Raw genomic sequence first — 19,245 nt, 5'->3', positions numbered from 1 at the left:
TCTTCGAGTGCCTCAGGGTCTTCTCCTGCATCTGGCAGATTAGGCATTCTGGACAGCGCATCAGCATTGGCATTCTTGTGAACCGCTCGGTACTTGATGGTGAATTCATAGTTAGACAGCCGGGCCATCCATCGCTGCTCCAGTGCACCTAGTTTTGCAGTTTCCAAGTGAGTCAGCGGGTTGTTGTCCGTGAAGATGGTAAACTTGCCTGAAGCTAGGTAATGCTTGAATCGTTCAGTCACAGCCCAGACTATGGCGAGGAACTCCAGTTTGAAGGAACTGTAGTTGTCAGGGTTCCTTTCAGTGGGACGAAGCTTCCTGCTGCCGTAGGAGATCACTCTTTCTTTGCCATTCTGTACCTGTGACAGTACTGCTCCCAGTCCAACGTTGCTGGCATCAGTATACAACACAAATGGTTGGTCATAATCTGGGTAGGCCAGAACTTCTTCTCCTGTGAGAGCCATCTTCACTCGAGTGAAGGACCTCTCCAGTTCCTCATTCCATTCAAATGTAGGACTCTAATTCCTGGCTTTCTTGGGCTGGCCCACCAGAAGATTTTGCATAGGGGTGGCTATCTCAGTGAAGCCTTTGATGAACCTTCGTTAGTAGCCTACCAACCCGAGGAATTGACGTACCTCATGGAGGTTGCTGGGCTTCTGCCAGTCCCGGATGACCGTGACTTTGTCAGGATCCGGTGCCACACCTTCTGTGCTCACTACATGACCGAGGTACTGTACCTTGGGCTTCAGGAGGTGGCATTTGGATGGCTTCACTTTCAGGCCAAAGTTGGACATGGCTTCAAACACCTCAGCCAGGTGCTTCAGATGGTCTTCATAAGTCTTGGAGAAAACAATGACATCATCAAGGTATAACAGGACTGTCTCGAAGTTCTTGTGTCCAAGACAGCACTCCATTAACCGTTGAAATGTCCCAGGGGCGGTGCAGAGCCCGAATGGCATGTAGTTGAACTCGCAGAGACCCATTAGTGTAGTAAACGCTGTTTTCTCCTTGTCTGCCTCTGCCACGGGAACCTGCCAATACCCACTAGTGAGATCTAAGGTGGAAAAATAGTTAGCAGTTTTAAGTGCGGTTAATGACTCCTCAATTCTGGGTAGTGGTTAGGCATCCTTATGTGTAATGCTGTTAATTCTTCAGTAATCAACACACATTCTCATGGTACCATCTTTCTTTTTCACAAAGACTATTGGAGCTGCCCAGGGGCTACAACATACTTTTGGCACATTGATATTGTGTTGGGGGTATAGGCCTCTACCTATCTTTAATGGGTGGATGATCTCCAGTGGGGATATGGTGTTGAACCCCTTTTGCCTTCCCAAAGTCTAGAGGGTATTTACTGAATACCCGCTCATACTCCTGAGTCAATCGGTAAACCCCACTTTTGGTATGAAGTGATGGAGTCAGTTCCCACCTGCAGCTGCTGCCACCACTCCTCCAGCTGCTTTACAGAGCCATTGTCCTCCACCTGGTCGGATGAGACCAAGGGCTCTGCTGCCCGTATTGCATTGTTACTGACAGTAAGCAGCTTAGCAACTGTGGCATACCGAGGTATTGTGGCCTCTTCCGCCCCACAATTCAAGAGGCGTACAGGTACTCTCCCTTTGCAAACATCAACTACCCCTCTGGCTGTCAGGACAGTGGGCCGGCTATCAGAGTACACTGGCTCTACCAATGCTTGGTAATCTTTTCCTCTGAGGCCGATGGCTGCCCGACACCAAATTAACATTTCACATCTGGGGGGTATCGCAATGGGGAAAGAATCACTCACTCTGACGCTGCCAATTTCTCCGCCAGACAGTTCTACCTGCTGTCTTTGCATCAGCGCCTTGATCTCCTTCTGCAGGACTCATTGTTCACTGGAACCAGCAGTCTCGGCTACCTGTTGCCACAAAACAATAACCTCAGCAAGACAATTTTCAATCACATTAGTACCTAGGGTCATCATTGGGTTACATTCTCGTCGATCAATGTCTACAACTATCAGACCTTGAGATTTTAACTCTACTCGCCCCACTTTAATAGTCATCTCTTTACATCCTACTTGCGGCAAAGACTGACCATTGCTGGCATCTACTGTCAGTTCATCACTTGGGCCGCGAGTAAGTTCAGAGTCAGCCCAATATCGCTTGTAAAGGATATATGGCATAGTCGTCACCTGAGAGCCAGTGTCCAGCAAAGCATTCATGGGGATGACGTCAATCACCACTGGAAGGACCGGTCGCCCTCCAACATACTTGGCTCGCCAGTTCTTTGGGCCTTGTGGTCCTACTCCTGGGGTTGTCCCTCTGCCCCAGGGTGGCAGAATTTTGCAATGTGGCCTGCCTTGCAGCAGCAACGACAGATGGGACGTCCTGTTATGATTTAGTCACCGTAGGAGGCAAAAACAGAAATGCTAGCTAAGTCCAGAAAACCAGAGAGGTTGGCAGCTATCGGATTGCAGACCCCTGAACATATCAACACAACTAGCAGTAGCCGTGGGGGGTTCCTACGATGCCCTAGACCCCTCGATCACAGCCGGGGAATTAAATAGCCTAAAGACAGAAAGGGAAATCTAAACTGCCCCAGAGCAGACCCCAAAGCAAAAGGCAGCCCCCCACATATAATGATGGTGAAGCAAGAAGAAAGAACACAACACAGACAAAAAGATAGACTGAGCAAAGACGGGGCCCAAGCTAACTAGATAGGAAAGGACAGGAAGGCTGCTGTCTGCAATCCGTGAAAAACCCTATGAAAATAAGAGCCAACAGACTGACAGTGAAAAAGTCCCTGAAGACGCTAGGCTTCAAAAAGACTATGTCAGTACTCAGGAATAATTCTGAAGACAGAGCAACAGGCAAAAGAAGAATCAGCTCACCCCAGCAGGGAATGGCAGAATCCAGAAAAGCAAGGCAAACAAAAACAAAACACAAATGCAAAAAGGCAAAGCAGAAAACTTAGCTTTAGAGGAGCAGGAATCAGACTGGTTTCCTAGAAGTCCACAGAGAAATCACCCGCAGGGCAGAAGGGCGTCGGCAGCCTTATATCCAGTCCGTGACTCCACTCAGACAGTCATCATCATTAGACTCAGGTGCCTGATAATCAGGCTCATTACCTTCCTTTACCAGAATAGGGAGTTCACCAGACCTCAGTGACGAAGGGGAAAATTAACTCACAACAGTACCTCCCCCTTGAGGAGGGGTCACCGAACCCTCAACCACGCCACCAGGGCGATCAGGGTGAGCCCGATGAAAGGCACGCACCAATCTTTTGGCATGAATATCAGAGGCAGAGACCCTGGAATTATCCTCCTGACCATAACCCTTCCACTTAACCAAATACTGGAGTCTCCGTCTAGCCAGACGGGAATTCAGTATTTTCTCTACCTCATATTCCATGTTACCTTCAACCAATACAGGGTCCTGAGGTGCCACCCCAGGAACAACTGGTTCAACAAACCTCTTCAACAAGGACTTATGGAACACATTATGGATTTTAAATGTGACAGGGAGAGCCAAACGAAAAGAGACCTGATTAATAATCTCCAAAATCTTGTAAGGTCCAATAAATCTAGGCTTAAACTTAGGAGAAGCCACCTTCATAGCAATATTTTTTGATGATAACCACACCATATCACCAATCTTAAACTGGGGACCAATGGTCCTATGTCGATTGGAAAACCGCTGGGCCTTTTCCTGGGAGAGAGATAACTTATCCACCACTTGGTCCCAGATTTGGTGCATTCTCTCCACCACAGTGTCAACACCTGGGCAGGCAGAAGGCTCCGCCTGCCCTGAAGAAAATCGAGGATGAAACCCAAAGTTACAAAAAAAAGGTGACATCAAAGTGGCAGAACTAGCTCTATTATTTAAAGCAAATTCGGCCAAGGGCAAAAATGAAACCCAATCATCCTGATCAGCGGAAATAAAACATCTAAAATACGACTCCAAGGTCTGGTTTGTTCTCTCTGTCTGCCCATTGGTCTGAGGGTGAAAAGCAGAGGAGAAGGACAACTGAATTCCCAGCTTGTAACAGAAAGTCCTCCAAAATCTAGACACAAACTGAACTCCTCTGTCAGATACAATGTTCTCAGGAATCCCGTGCAAGCGAACCACCTGTTGCAAAAACAGGGGCACCAACTCAGAGGAAGATGGCAACTTAGGGAGTGGTACAAGATGAACCATCTTAGAGAACCTATCACAAATCACCCAAATAACAGTCATTCTCTGAGAGACAGGCATATCAGAGATGAAATCCATTGAAATATGGGTCCATGGCCTCCTGGGGACCGGCAAAGGCATCAACAACCCACTAGAGTAGAGCGAGAACAAATTTTAGACCAGGAGCAAGTCCCACAGGACTGCACAAAATTCCTGACATCATGAGACAAGGTGGGCCACCAAAAAGATCTCTAGTACCAAAAATACCTGGATGACCAGCCAATGCAGAGCAATGAACTTCAGACATCACTCTCTTCTTCCACTGGTCAGGAACATACAACTTTCCACTGGGACAACGCTCAGGTTTGTCCTCCTGGAACTCTTGCAGAGCAAGTCTCAAATCGGGCGAGATGGCAGAAAGAACTACCCCTTCGCCTAAGATGGTAGCAAGCTTGGTCACCACAGGAGAATCAGCAAAGAAGCTCCTAGAGAGGGCGTCTGCCTTGACATTCTTAGTTCCAGGAAGAAAAGAGACCACAAAATCAAAACGTGTAAAAAACAAGGCCCACCTAGCCTGTCTAGGGTTCAAGCGTTTGGCCGACTCCAGGTAAATCAAATTCTTGTGGTCAGTGAGGACCACAACTTGATGTTTAGCTCCCTCCAACCAATGTCTCCACTCCTCAAATGCCCATTTCATGGCCAACAGTTCCCGATTCCCCACATCATAGTTACGTTCAGATGGAGAGAACTTTCGGGAAAAGAAAGCACAGGGATTCATTTTAGATGTTACAGGATCCTTTTGGGACAAAACAGCTCCTGCACCAATCTCAGAAGCATCCACCTCTACCTGGAACAGGAGTGAGACATCAGGTTGCCGCAAAACCGGGGCGGAGGTAAATCTTCGCTTCAGCTCCTGAAAGGAAGCAACAGCCTCCGGAGACCAATTCAACACATCAGCACCCTTCTTAGTCAGATCAGTCAATGGCTTGGCAACACTAGAAAATTTTGCTATAAATTTCCGATAAAAATTAGCAAAACCCAAAAACTTCTGGAGGGCCTTCAAAGAAGTGGGCTGAACCCAATCATAAATGGCTTGTACCTTGGCCGGGTCCATTTCAATAGTTAATGGAGACAAAATAAATCCCAAAAATGAAATCCTCTGTACTCCAAAAAGGCATTTTGATCCTTTGACATACAGGGAATTCTCCCTCAAGATCCGGAACACAGTCCGAACATGTTCCACATGAGAATCCCAATCCTTGGAGAAGATCAAAATATCATCCAGATAGATAATCAAAAATTTATCCACAAAGTCCCGGAAAATGTCGTTCATGAAGCACTGGAAGACAGAAGGGGCATTAGTGAGCCCAAAAGGCATCACCAGGTACTCAAAATGTCCCTCCGGAGTATTAAACGCCGTCTTCCATTCATCCCCCTGCTTAATGCGGATAAGGTTATACGCCCCCCTGAGGTCAAGCTTGGTAAACCAGCAAGCACCTCTAACTCTGGAGAATAGATCCGAAATCAGGGGTAACGGATACTGATATTTAATAGTAATTTTGTTGAGGGCACGATAATCAATACAAGGCCTTAAAGAACCATCCTTTTTGGCCACAAAAAAAAAACGGCACCTAAGGGTGAAGAGGATGGTCTAATATGACCCTTCTTCAACGCCTCCTTAATATAGGACCGCATAGCCTCGTGCTCGGGTACAGATAAAATGAAGAGCCGACCCTTGGGAAATTTACACCCCGGGCTCAGTTCAATTGCACAGTCATAACTCCTATGAGTAGGCAAGGACGCAGACTCATTCTCACTAAATACATCATAAAAGTCCGCCAAATAGTCAGGAACATCATGCGACTGAGGAGAGGTGGAAAAAACCGGAGCCTCACTACAGGCACACCGACAACCCCAACTCACCACAGACACAGATTTCCAATCCAAGACTGGATTATGAATTTGCAACCAGGGAAACCCCAAAACAACGGCATCATGCAGACCATGTAACACCAAAAATCTGCAATTTTCTTGATGGTCTGGGGCGACCCGCATGACCACCTGGATCCAAAACTGAGGTTTATTTTTCGCCAAAGGAGTAGCATCAATCCCCCTCAAAGGGATAGGCGTCTGCAGAGGTGTCATAGGAAATCCACAACGTTTAGCAAAATCCAAGTCCATTAGGTTTAGCGCTGCTCCCGAATCCACAAAAGCCTTGGCGGAAAATGTGGGCAGGGAGCAGATCAGAGTAATTGCCAGAAGAAACTTAGGTTGAACACCACCAACAGAAAACGTGTGTGCAAAGCGTTTCTCTCGTTTAGGACAAACAGAAATAATATGCGAGGCATCTCCACAGAAAAAACACAGCTTATTACGCCTTCTGAACTCCTGACGTTGCGCCTTAGACAAAACTCTATCACATTGCATAGGTTCAGACATCTGTTCTACCGGTGTCAACACCTCTCGTGCAATCCTGCGTTCACGTAAACGCCGATCAACCTGAATGGCTAATGACATAGAATCGTCCAGACCAGAGGGAACAGGAAATCCCACCATAGTATCTTTTACGGCTTCTGACAAACCCTTCCAAAAGAGAGCAGCCAAGGCATTATCATTCCAGGTAGTAAGGACCGCCCACTTTTGGAACTTTTGACAGTACAACTCTGCAGAATCTCGACCCTGGTTCAATGCCAACAGGGTCTTTTCAGCCTGATCAATAGTATTAGGTTCGTCATACAACAACCCCAAGGCTTGAAAGAATGCGTTCACATTAGTCAGAATAGGATCATCTGGTTTCAAAGAAAACGCCCAACCCTGGGGATCGTCACGCAGCAAAGAGATGACAATTTTAACCTGCTGCGCGGAGCTCCCTGACGAGTTAGGCTTCAAGGCAAAAAATAATTTACAATTATTTTTGAAACTCAAAAATTTAGATCGATCCCCAAAAAATACATCAGGTGTAGGGATCTTTGGTTCAACAGCATGCAAACGAGCAAGGTAGGCGGAAATTCCACGATCAGACAATTGCTTTATCTCCATTGAGAGAAAAAAAAAAAATCCCCCTACGGCCTCAGAGATATAGAGGAAAGAATATACACACTCTTTTTTTTTTTTTTTTTGTTAAACACAATTCTTTCCTGCTATTGAGTACCCTAGGATCTGCGGTATAGCGGGTGATTCTGTTAGGATTGAGTCACCGTAGGAGGCAAAAACAGAAATGCTACCTAAGTCCAGAAAACCAGAGAGGTTGACAGCTATCGGATTGCAGACCCCTGAACCTATTAACACAACTAGCAGTAGTCGTGGGGGGGTTCCTACGATGCCCTAGACCCCTCAATCACAGCCGGAGAATTAAATAGCCTAAAGACAGAAAGGGAAATCTAAACTGCCCCAGAGCAGACCCCAAAGCAAAAGGCAGCCCCCCACATATAATGACGGTGAAGCAAGAAGAAAGAACACAACACAGACAGAAAGATAGACTGAGCAAAGACGGGGCCCAAGCTAACTAGATAGGAAAGGACAGGAAGGCTGCTGTCTGCAATCCGTGAAAAACCCTATGAAAATAAGAGCCAACAGACTGACAGTGAAAAAGTCCCTGAAGACGCTAGGCTTCAAAAAGACTGTCAGTACTCAGGAATATTCTGAAGACAGAGCAACAGGCAAAAGAAGAATCAGCTCACCCCAGCAGGGAATGGCAGAATCCAGAAAAGCAAGGCAAACAAAAACAAAACACAAATGCAAAAAGGCAAAGCAGAAAACTTAGCTTTAGAGGAGCAGGAATCAGACTGGTTTCCTAAAAGTCCACAGAGAAATCACCCACAGGGCAGAAGGGCGTCGGCAGCCTTATATCCAGTCCGTGACTCCACTCAGCCAGTCATCATCATTAGACTCAGGTGCCTGATAATCAGGCTCATTACCTTCCTTTACCAGAATAGGGAGTTCACCAGACCACAGTGACTAAGGGGAAAATGAACTCACAACAACGTTCGTCCTGGTCATAGCGATCGTTGTCTCTCCCTCGGCGTGGCGGGATCCTCTTCTTCTGTAACCACGGGACATCCTCTGGACTGAAGGCCAGCTGGATCTTCTCCTTTGATAACACCTGCAGGGACTGCACAGTTTTGGCAAGTGCAGTCATATTTTTGGTCAGCTCTTGGACCTGAAGGCGCAGTTCTGTAGATGGATCATTATCCAGAGTCTGTGCATCAGCCTCCACAGGGCTGGGAGGGCAAGATGCTGCTGCTTTGTGGTTTGTGATTGCTGGGCGCCTAGGGGGCGCTGGGCGGCTGACATTTGGTTCATGCAGCACCTGAATAGCCCTGTCTTTGAAGTCTGCAAAGTCTAGGTCAGGGTTTTGTAGGGCTATCATGCGCAGCTGTGTTCGGTGGGTACTGTATAGGAGTCCCTCAATAAATTGCTCCTTTAACAGTCTGTCTCCATCTTTCACACTGTCTGGGTCAATCTGCTTTATGGCTCCTTCCCTCTGTGCTGCACCAGTTAGCTGCCCAATAAGGATGTTCACTTTCTGCCTTTCAGACAGAGGATACACCTCAAACAGACTGCACATTCTCTCGTTATCTTCACTCTGGGTATGTGACTCCTATCAATCTGACATTAATGACCTTTCTTAAAGATTGGCCATCAATATAAAAGTGCTGGACATCCCCTTTCCCCCTTTAACTGTTATCGCTACCGCTATACCAACTGATAGAAAGTCAGTAAATCCCTCACTTACCATTATCTGCTCCTAATGTTACGTAGCATCATTCTATATAGTAAAGTCACAACCAGATATAGAGATGGAAAATATTATTTATTTTAGGAATATTCTGTAATGAATGTAATATATGACGATATCATAGTCTGGGGCTGCAGCTGTTATCAGCATCACTGCACATGATGGAGTCAGCGACTCTATGAAGAGATGAGGAATCTGTGGATCATTATGGAAATGATCTGTAACTTCTGCAGATTTCTGTAAAGAGAAGACACCAAGTTATTACATCCCATCAGTAGATTCCTAATAAAAAGTAACTAAATCTGAGCTGGAGACTAAAAGAAAGAAAGTCTAATATCTACTTACATGAAGTGAAAGTCGTTCTGATCTAATTCCTCAATGTTCTCCAGACTTGGATCTTCCGTCTACAAAATGGAGAAAAAAAACAATTAATTCTATGTTACATGTAATATACATATCATGGGGCGGAGGGAGAAGAAGTAATGGTAGATAACTTACCATCTGGTGATTAGATGGTTTCTCTGATCATAGCCCTTAACGCTTGGTGAGATGTTGACCAAAGCTGATGGTAAACTAACGAAAGACCAGAAATAAAGGAAAATTAAGTGATTTTTTTTTTTTTTTACAGCCTTCAAATGAATGTAGTGTTAATGTATGTACTGCTCCCTTACCTGGGCTGGAATTCAGTATGGTCTCTTCCACTGTCTGCACCATGAACATGGTGCTTCACTGGAAGCAGTGGTTACGGCACAGGGGGCAGTGGGGGCTGGAGGAGAGCCATCTAGAAATACAGCTCTGATGGAAGCTGTGGTCACATGGAAGGACTGTGACCTGCTCTCCGATCTCATATTCGGTCATACAGATGGTGCATGACTCTGCCTCCTGTGGTGATATATCCCTTGTTGGGAGGTTTGCAATTTGCAGTGCTCTCCTGCCATTCCGAGCCTGCTGTCTCCCTGGCATAGGTTGATTTTGTGCAGGTGGCTCCACCTGTGGCAGTGGTGGTGTCATCCTAATCCATCCCTGCAGCTGACGCTCCATGTTAAATAGACGTTCCTGCAGCTCATGCAGGATGTTAAATAGACGATCAAAATGGCTACGGCCTACAGGATATCTGCTTGTAGCTGGAACCTCCCTGGGTCTGCGGCTGGGTGGGACGGGATTTTGCCGCCGGAATTCAAATTCAGGGCTGGCTGTAGATCCACTTGCTTGATGGCCATCATCCCTGCTGCTCTCTCCTGATGTTCTGGAGGGCTCCGCAGGGGCTGGTCTTAGGGGAGAGCGACTTCTTTCTCTTCTCTCTTCTTCTCCCCTACGCCTTGGAGGATCTCGGGCCCGTCTCCCTGTCCTCTCAGTGACAGCATTGCTGTCTCTCTGACGTCCATAACTGGTAGAAGGTCTTCCCTGATCTCTTTGATGAGACCTCAACCTGTGGACAATTATGGCCTGACCTATAAACAAATGAGAATTTATCAGAATAATTCCCAGTTTTAGCAAACACTTTTGGGCTATAGTGATGGGTCCATCTGCTGCTGTGGTGTTTAGGGAGAAGGGAATCCTAGAAAGAATTGCCTTTATTTTCGACTTGGTAAACCTAAACTGTGCTGATATGTGGTCCATCATACCCCAGGTAGAATGCCTCCCGAGAAAGCCCCATAGGGTGGGAATATTGTCTGTCTCCCCCAAATATCACTTACCTTGATTTTCTGGTCGGTGCAGCCATGCCTCATTGTCGGCAATCAGCTGACGCAGCTCTCGGGCGCTCATGACTGAATTACCTGAAGCTGGCTGATAGAATATTGGAGGACTAAGCTCTCCGGTGGCACCGGTGTTATTGTGCTCTGATCAAAGATCAAAAAGTAGCAATGGAAGTAATCACCAGATGTGTAACACAAACTAGTTCGCTCTTCCACAACCAACGTGAAGTGTCAGCAAAAGCATCAACTCTACAAATGGCGCTGATGTCACAGTGCTCAGATATTACACACCCTCAGCACATTCCATGATGCCATTATGACATCACAATTGAGCGTGACCCGCTAATCCTGAGCATAGCATTGTGACATCAGAGCAGCCGGCCGCCATGTTTGCAGCCAACTGGTGAATGAGGCAGAGAATGGGGAATAGAAATATCCCATCTGTTTTAATATAATAGAAATGTATATAAATCTGTCTTGGAAAAGATTTCAGAATCCGTTTTTTCCATGTTTGTAAATAGTAGATTTTTTGCTTTGGTCGATATTCTATACAGATTATATCTGGTATAAGTTATCCTCTGCTATAAACTATAAGGCTATGATCACACACGATTTGTCAGCGTTTTTTAATTCGTTTTTAGCACATTTTCAGCTGCATTTTACAGCACCAGCAAAGTCTGTGAGATTTCAGGATTCTCATGCACACAGCTTGGTTTCTTGGCCTCAGTATTTTATACAATACCTTGGGTTTTGCAGGATGCAGCATGTCACTTTCAGTGTTTTTTCAGCCTTTTTCTGATACGCAGGTATCAGTTTTTGCTACATTTTTTTGTGTCAAAACCCGATGAAGTAAAATCAGATTTTTTTTATCCACTAAACTTTATCAACATTCACAAGAGACAAATATACCATGACAACAATGGAGCAAAAACGCCTCAAACACACAACTAAAACTAAGGAAAACCTGCTTTGCAATGTGTGAACATAGCTTCAGAATGTAATGTTTGTCTTTATCACTTCTTGTTGTGGGTGATACATTATTGCTAAACAATACACATCTCAGCTGCTGCCTATCAGACTGTCAGGGAAATGATTAGGTTATATAAATAAGTGAAAATAAATATTAATAAAAGGTAAAAATACAAATGCCGTCAAAAAGAATTAAAAGGACACCGTAGCTTTAATTTTCTGTGCCACCAGGGCCATCCTACATGACATACACTGATTTTCCCTGGGTGTCATGTGCCCCTATAATAATGTGTCCATATCACTCAGTTACCCCAAATCCAAAAAGTTATTACAACAGTACCTGACTGGTAATTCTTCCTACCTGCAGACCCCTGTGGACACCTCGGGTGGGCTGGTCAGTGAGACACCAGCAAAGTGCAGATTTAACAGTAAGAGTTGGTGAAATTTCCCTCCTAAAGATCTTGACTGATTTATCTTCTTAACCCCTTCTTGACATGGAGATTTCACATTATTTCAGTTTCAGGTTCATTTCCCCTAATTCCAAGAGCCAAAACTTTTATTTTTCTGTCACTATAGCCATGTGAGGGACTTGATTTTTTGCCGGACGACTTGCACTTTTCAATGACACCATTCATTCTATCACATAGTGATCTGGAGAACGGTAACGAAAATTCAAGGGTGTTAATGCAAAAAAACTGCAATTCCACAATTGTTGTTTGTTTGTTTTATTAACCATGTACACTCTATGGTAAAAGTGACCAGGAAATCTGATTCTCCAGGTCAGTACGAGTACGCAGATGTCAAACATCTTCAGTTTTTAATTATTTTATAAATAGTGAAAAAATGCAAAAAAAAATTAGCTTTTGTTGCATTTTCCAGAATGCGTAATGTTTTCTTTTTTCGGACTATGGGGCTGTGTGAGGAATTGTTTTTTGCGCCTTGAGTTGATGTTTTTATTGTACCATTTTGGGGTAGATACGATGTATTAATGTCTCCTTATTGCATTTCATTGCAAAAATGTAATTTAGGCGTTTTTGATTTCTTTTCTCGTTACTCCGTTTACCGACTAATTTACTTTATATTTTGATAGATCGGACCTTTACAAACACAGTGATGCCAAATATGTGTATTTTTTAAATTATTTTATTTTTAATGGGGCATAGGGTTGGTCACTCTCCCCCAACAAAGCACTCCACGGTTCAGCACCACCCTACATCTCCTCCCTTGTCTCAGTCTACCACCCTACCCGTGCCCTCCATTTTTCTAATGACCTCAGATTGACATCCTCAATAATCATAATCTCCCACTCCTGTGTCCAAAACTTCTCACATGATGCACAAATTTTTTGGAATGCATTACCCAGGATAATTTGTGAGGATACCCAATACCCACAGTTTTAAGCATGTCCTTAAACGCTTTTCTTCAGACTGGCTGTGAAGGATGAAGTACAGTTCTCTCCACTCCTGAAATGTGCCCCCACCCTGGCATCCCCCAAGGCCATAAAAAGCCATGCAGTGTTTATCTTTAATTAAAAAGCTAGGAACTGGCCCTTTGAAGCTTTTGACAAAAAGGTGCAAAATCCCCTGCAAGCTACAGGCAAACTGAAGTCTTTTGTCCGACTTGAAACACATGGATATGCTTTGTCATACAACAAATAACAGCAAGGCTATGAGGTATTGAATCTGGAAAATGCAATATCTCTGAGACTAGCCGAGCACATTATCCAAATCGGTGTTCCTTTCCCCATGCACCCATGTTACTTAGCCACTTGTAGCACTCTAGACTACTGAATTATAAAGCTTAGCCACCCGGAATTACATTCGGGAGGCATATTTTGTACTTTATGTGCAGATAAAATCCAGCCAAATCCAGTGGCACTGCTGCTATTCCATTCAGAGCTTCGGGCAGAAAGTTGTGGGTCATTCCGGTTCTGGACTGGAAATCATACTCTCAGAGATGGGAGGAGAGAGCCTGCACAAGCCCAGGGGTGGGCGCAGAGTGTGGGAGGAGAAGCTAAGTGGGCAGCATGGTGGCTCAGTGGTTCGCACTGCAGCGCTGGAGTCCTGGGTTCAATTCCCACGAAGGACAACATCTGCAAGGAGTTTGTATGTTCTCCCTGTGTTAGTGTGGGTTTCTTCTGGGTATTCCAGTTTCCTCCCACATAGACATACTGATAGGGAATTTCGAGTGTGAGCTCCATCGGGGACAGTGATGATAATGTGTCCAACTGTAATGCGCTGCGGAATATTTTAGTGCTAAATAAAAATAAATAATTATTATTATTATTATAGCTCTTCACTTGGAGCTCAGTTTTTCTTCTGGCTGGAGGACCTGTTAGCAGACAGAGCCAGGAAAGCCAGTAACTAAGATTTGGACCTGTGATCCTTCAGCGCCTCCCTGTGGTCACATGCTACATAACACGGTAATTGCAACCTATCTAGACCTTATCCTTTGTACTACACCCCTGACTGCATAATTGTATATTGTTCTGTAAATATATGCTTGTATATTTCTAGTGCACCTTTTAGGCGATTAAATATAAAATTAATCTTAGGCTGCCCTTTCCAGAAATCCCCACGTCCTCACTCTCGGCTGGTTATTTGATACGGTGCCGGTTTGGTTCCTGACCCTATATTAGGGTGGTTTCACATTAGCGTTTCAGGGCGCAGCGACAGCCTGCGCAAGGCCGCCGCTAAGCCCCGCCCTCTGTTGCACCGCCTCCGGTAGCTCCGCCTATCGGCGCATGACGCTGCATGCGTCCTGCGTCCCCTATCTTTATCACTGGGGACGCAGACCGTGCACAGTATGCGTTTGGCGGCGCATGCTTCATTTTGACCCGTGCACCGAGCGCAACCAAATTGCAACAAGTTGCGTTTGGCACTGGTCGGCGCACCGTCAAAAGGACGCATGCGCCGCCAAACACATACTGCGCAAGGCCTGCGCCCCCAGTGGTAAAGATAGGGGACGCAGGACGCATGCAGCGTCATGCGCCGGTAGGCGGAGCTACCTGAGGAGGCGCGGCAGAGTCCGGGGCTTAGCGGCGGCCGTGCGCAGGCCGTCGCTGTGCCCTGAAACGCTAATGTGAAACCACCCTAAGCTTGCTTTCGGACGGGGCTTATTTCAAATGAGAAACTGGTGGCAGAATACCGTATTGTTTTAGTGAGGAACTCTGGCAGTGACGGCCAGGAGGTTTATATATCCCCAGCCTGGACTGGTGATATATATCACCTCTCACTGGGAGCGCTTCACTTACTAGTACCATATAAGGGAAGCCTTTCCGGCGACTATTTGCCCTCGGTCCAGTTCCCTGACTGACCTGGGGCAAGTGGTGGCACCAGAGAGCCGACCCCTGCTATGTCCTTCTCTCCCCTCCCCCTGAGGAGAGCGAAGTTGACCCCCCTTCCCCTTTGAGATCCCTCATAGATTGGTGGCAGCGCGGTGGGATCAAGATAAGTGTGCGTGGGATCCCTACTCCCAGACACTAAGGACTACCAGCAGTTGCTTGTGTTGTTGGGATCTTAAGATGAGCTCAGTACTAGACAGTCCGAGAGCAAGTACTGTAGAGGTGTGGGTGCTCGGGTTGCCGCTGTATGTGTGATCGAGGGCTGAAAAGACTGGCTGCAAACACTTGAAGCCGGACAAAAGTGATGGCCGTGGAGCTGGCCCGTTATGTGGAGAATAACTGTACTGATTGCAAAGAAGGGGTGAACCAGGGGGGTTCCTTCCGGGCTCCCCAAGCGTCTCGCCGCTATTGCACTACCCTGCAGGAGAACGCCCTCCTACTGCCCTTCTCCCCGGACAGCTCAGTTCGGAGGCACTCTTTCAAGCTGCCCTGGGGAGCGAGGAAGCCTAGGCAGCCCTCCTGAAAGCGGCAAAGCGCCAGGCAGATCGAGAGGAGGCACAAGCAGATCGACAGCATTAGCAGGTGTTGGCTCGGCAGGGTCTCCTTACGGCCCACCCCAGCACCTACGGAACCCAAGACATCCAAGGTCCGAGCCGAGGACTTACCCTTGCTGGAGAAGGACGGAGACCTGGACTCCTTTCTGCGAGCCTTTGAGCGGACCTGCTGACAGCACCATCTTGCCTCGGATCTGTGGGCCAAGTACCTGACCCCCTGTTTGAGGGGTAAGTCTCTGGAAGTTTTGGGGGACTTACCTGCCGGGGCGGAACGGGACTAGGAGAGCATCAAACAGGCTCTGATCCAGTAGTTCAACCTCACCCCATAGTTGTACTGCAGGAATAATAAATAATAATAAATAATAATAAATTTTATTTTTATAGCGCCGACATATTCCGCAGCACTTTACATTTCAGAGGGGATTTGTACTGACAATAGACATTAAAGCATAACAATAATCACATACAGTAGATTATAACAAATACCAAGAGGAAAGAGGGCCCTGCTCGCAAGCTTACAGTCTATGAGGAAAGAGGTAGACACGAAAGGTGGGTGGTAACAGTTGCCCTGATTGTATGGACCTGCCATAATGTTAGGTGTGTGACAGCACAGACACAGAGGGCTAATGGATGCATAAAGCATGAGGGAGAATGGTGCGGGGAACCTGGTTATGGTAAAACTTTTGGCTCTGCCACACAGGGATAGATTAGGTTAATGTGTTGAGGCGGTAGGCCAGTCTGAATAAATGCGTTTTCAGGACACGCTTAAAATTGTGGGGATTGGGGACTAATCGTATTGACCTGGGAAGTGCATTCCAAAGAATTGGCGCGGCACGTGTAAAGTCTTGGAAACGGGAGTGGGAGGTTCTGACTATTGAGGATGCTAACCTCAGGTCATCAGCACAACGGAGGGCGCGGGTAGGGTGGTATACTGAAACAAGGGAGGAGATGTAGGGTGGTGCTGAGCCATGGAGGGCTTTGTGAGTGAGGGTAATGAGTTTATACTGAATTCTGGAGTGGATGGGTAGCCAGTGTAATGACTGGCACAAGGTAGAGGCATCGGTGTAACGATTGGTGAGGAATATGATCCTGGCTGCAGCATTCAAGACAGATTGGAGAGGGGAGAGTTTGGTAAGAGGGAGACCGATTAGAAGAGAGTTACAATAGTCGAGACAAGAATGAATAAGAGAAACAGTAAGAGTTTTTGCAGAGTCAAAGGTAAGAAAAGGTCGAATTCTAGAAATGTTTTTGAGGTGCAGATGACAAGAGCGAGCCAGTGATCGAATGTGGGGGGCAAAGGAAAGCTCGGAATCAAGTATGACCCCAAGACAGCGGGCCTGTTGCTGGGGAGTAATAGTGGAACCACACACAGAAATGGCAATGTCGGGTATAGGTACATTAGTAGAGGGAGGAAACACCAGGAGTTCAGTCTTTGACAGGTTCAGTTTCAGATATAGTGAGGACATATTAGACACAGCGTTTAGACAATCGCCGGTGTTTTCTAGAAAGGCTGGCGTGATGTCAGGAGAAGAAGCGTATAATTGGGTGTCATCAGCATAGAGATGGTACTGGAAACCAAATCTACTGATTGTTTGACCAATAGGGGCAGTGTACAAGGAGAAGAGGAGGGGGCCTAGAACTGATCCTTGGGGGACCCCAACAGTAAGGGGAAGATGAGAGGAGGAGGAACTGGCAAAAGATACAGTAAAGGAGCGATCGGAGAGATAGGAGGAGAACCAGGAGAGAACGGTATCCTTGAGGCCAATGGAACGGAGCATAGTGAGGAGGAGCTGATGATCCACAGTGTCGAATGCTGCAGAGAGATCCAAGAGAATTAGCATGGAGTAGTGACCATTTGATTTAGCGGTTAGCAGATCATTAGAGACTTTAGTGAGGGCAGTTTCAGTGGCGTGTAAAGAGCGGAAACCGGATTGGAGAGGGTCGAGAAGAGAGTTTTCTGAGAGATAGCGGATAAGACGGGAGTGGACCAGGCGTTTAGAGATGAAGGGAAGATTAGAGACAGGTCTATAGTTAGCGGCACAGTTTTGGTCGAGGGATGGTTTTTTAAGTAGTGGATGTATGATGGCATGCTTAAATGAGGAGGGAAAAATACCAGAAGAGAGAGAGAGGTTAAATATTTTAGTTAGGTGAGGGGTGACAGCAGGGGAAAGGGACTGGAGGAGCTGTGACGGAAATGGGTCACTGGTGCAAGTAGTTGGGCGAGAAGATGCAAGGAGCCTGCTTACTTTTTCTTCTGTGACTGGTTCAAAATCAGAGAGTGAGTTAGATGCAGTGGGGGAGGGAGGACAGTGCATGGTATGAGGTGATTGGGAGATAATTTCCTGTCGGATCTGGTCAATTTTTTCTTTGAAGTAATTGGCCAGATCGTCAGCTCGGAGCTCCGTGGTTGGGGCCTGTACTCTTGGATTGAGTAGAGAATGAAAAGTGTCAAAGAGACGTTTCGGGTTATTGGACAGTGAGATGATGAGGGTGTTGAAATAGGTTTGTTTGGAGAGGTGAAGGGCAGTGTTGTATGTTCTAAGAATAAACTTAAAATGGATGAAATCTTCGGGTAGATTGGATTTTCTCCACAGACGTTCGGCGCACCTGGAGCACCGCTGCAGGAAACGTGTTTGCACCGTGTGCCAGGGTTGTCGCCGTCTGCGTTGTGGTGTTCTATTTATAGGGGGTGCAAATTCATACAGGGCAGTTTGAAGTGTTTCATTGTAATGCTTCAATGCAGAATCAGGACATGAGAGGGAGGAGATAGGGGCCAATGAAGACTGCAAGTTCTTCATAAGTTTCTGGGTGTTAATGGCCTGTATGTTTCGATAAATCTGGACAGTGGGGGTGACCTGAGCAGCCTGGCAGTTCTTGATAGAGAATGAAAGAAGATTGTGGTCAGAGATTGGGAGAGGGGAGTTTGCAAAATCATCCACTGCACAAAGCCGAGAGAAGACCAAGTCGAGGGAGTTTCCGTCTTCATGCGTTGGAGAATTAGTAAGCTGCGAAAGGCCAAATGAGGAGGTTAGAGATAAAAGGTGAGTAGCAGATGGTGAGAGGGGAAGAGCAATGGGGATGTTGAAATCTCCCATGATGAGGGTAGGGATGTCACAGGAGAGAAAATGTGGAAGCCAAGTGGCAAAATGATCCAGGAACTGATGGGAGGGGCCGGGAGGACGATACACCACCGCCACTCGCATGGAGAAGGGGGTGTAGAGTCTGACGGCATGGACCTCCAAAAGAAGGGAAGACAAGTGAGGGTACTTGAGGGATAACCTGAAAGGTACATTTTGGCGATAGGAGCAGACCAACGCCTCCACCAGCTCTATTGTCTGATCTTGGGGTATGAGAGAAGTGAAGCCCCCCGTATGAAAGAGCAGCAGCAGCGGTAGTGTCTGACTGCTGGATCCAGGTTTCAGTAAGAGCCAGGAGGTTAAGAGAATTAGAAAGGAAAAAGTCATGAATGAAGGCGAGTTTGTTACACACTGAGCGAGAATTCCAAAGTGCACAATTAAGAGAGACAGATGGCATGCAGGGAATATTAATAAGATTAGAGGGGTTTCTGAGTGTAGCAGTCGGGAGGTTTGACTTTCTATAACATGGGGGACCAGGGTTGGGAGCAATGTCTCCTGCGACTAGGAGAAGGAGGATAGAAAGAGTGAGCAGATGGTTCAGTGATTTGTGAGAGCGTCTCTGATGTTGAATGGTGGGACTGACTGGATCTGTGCAGTTTAACAACGTGAAAAGAGCATGAGTGCTATACATAGGAGAGGAAAGAAGTGAGGGG

The 19,245-nt window shown here is 46.4% G+C and overlaps 1 protein-coding gene across 5 annotated transcripts in view; it reads left to right on the top strand.

The window, feature by feature from the left end:
• The window catches only part of LOC141091150 (uncharacterized), a 208,379-nt gene that overhangs the window by 45,818 nt on the left and 143,316 nt on the right, over positions 1–19,245 (top strand). For 4 of the 5 annotated variants that reach the window (XR_012232435.1, XR_012232434.1, XR_012232433.1 and 1 more), the window contains exon 2: positions 13,850–13,980. The exons of the other annotated variant lie outside the window; for it this stretch is intronic. The gene's annotated coding sequence lies outside the window, so the exon portion shown is untranslated. The remainder of the gene's footprint in view (positions 1–13,849; positions 13,981–19,245) is intronic. 5 annotated transcript variants of the gene reach the window in all.

The sequence above is a fragment of the Dendrobates tinctorius genome, unplaced genomic scaffold (genome assembly GCF_039654945.1).
Source record: "Dendrobates tinctorius isolate UK_male_01 unplaced genomic scaffold, ASM3965494v1 ptg000049l, whole genome shotgun sequence".
NCBI classification, from domain to species: domain Eukaryota; kingdom Metazoa; phylum Chordata; class Amphibia; order Anura; family Dendrobatidae; genus Dendrobates; species Dendrobates tinctorius.
Note: the sequence above shows the minus strand (reverse complement) of the source record. Positions and strands in the feature narration are given on the sequence as shown.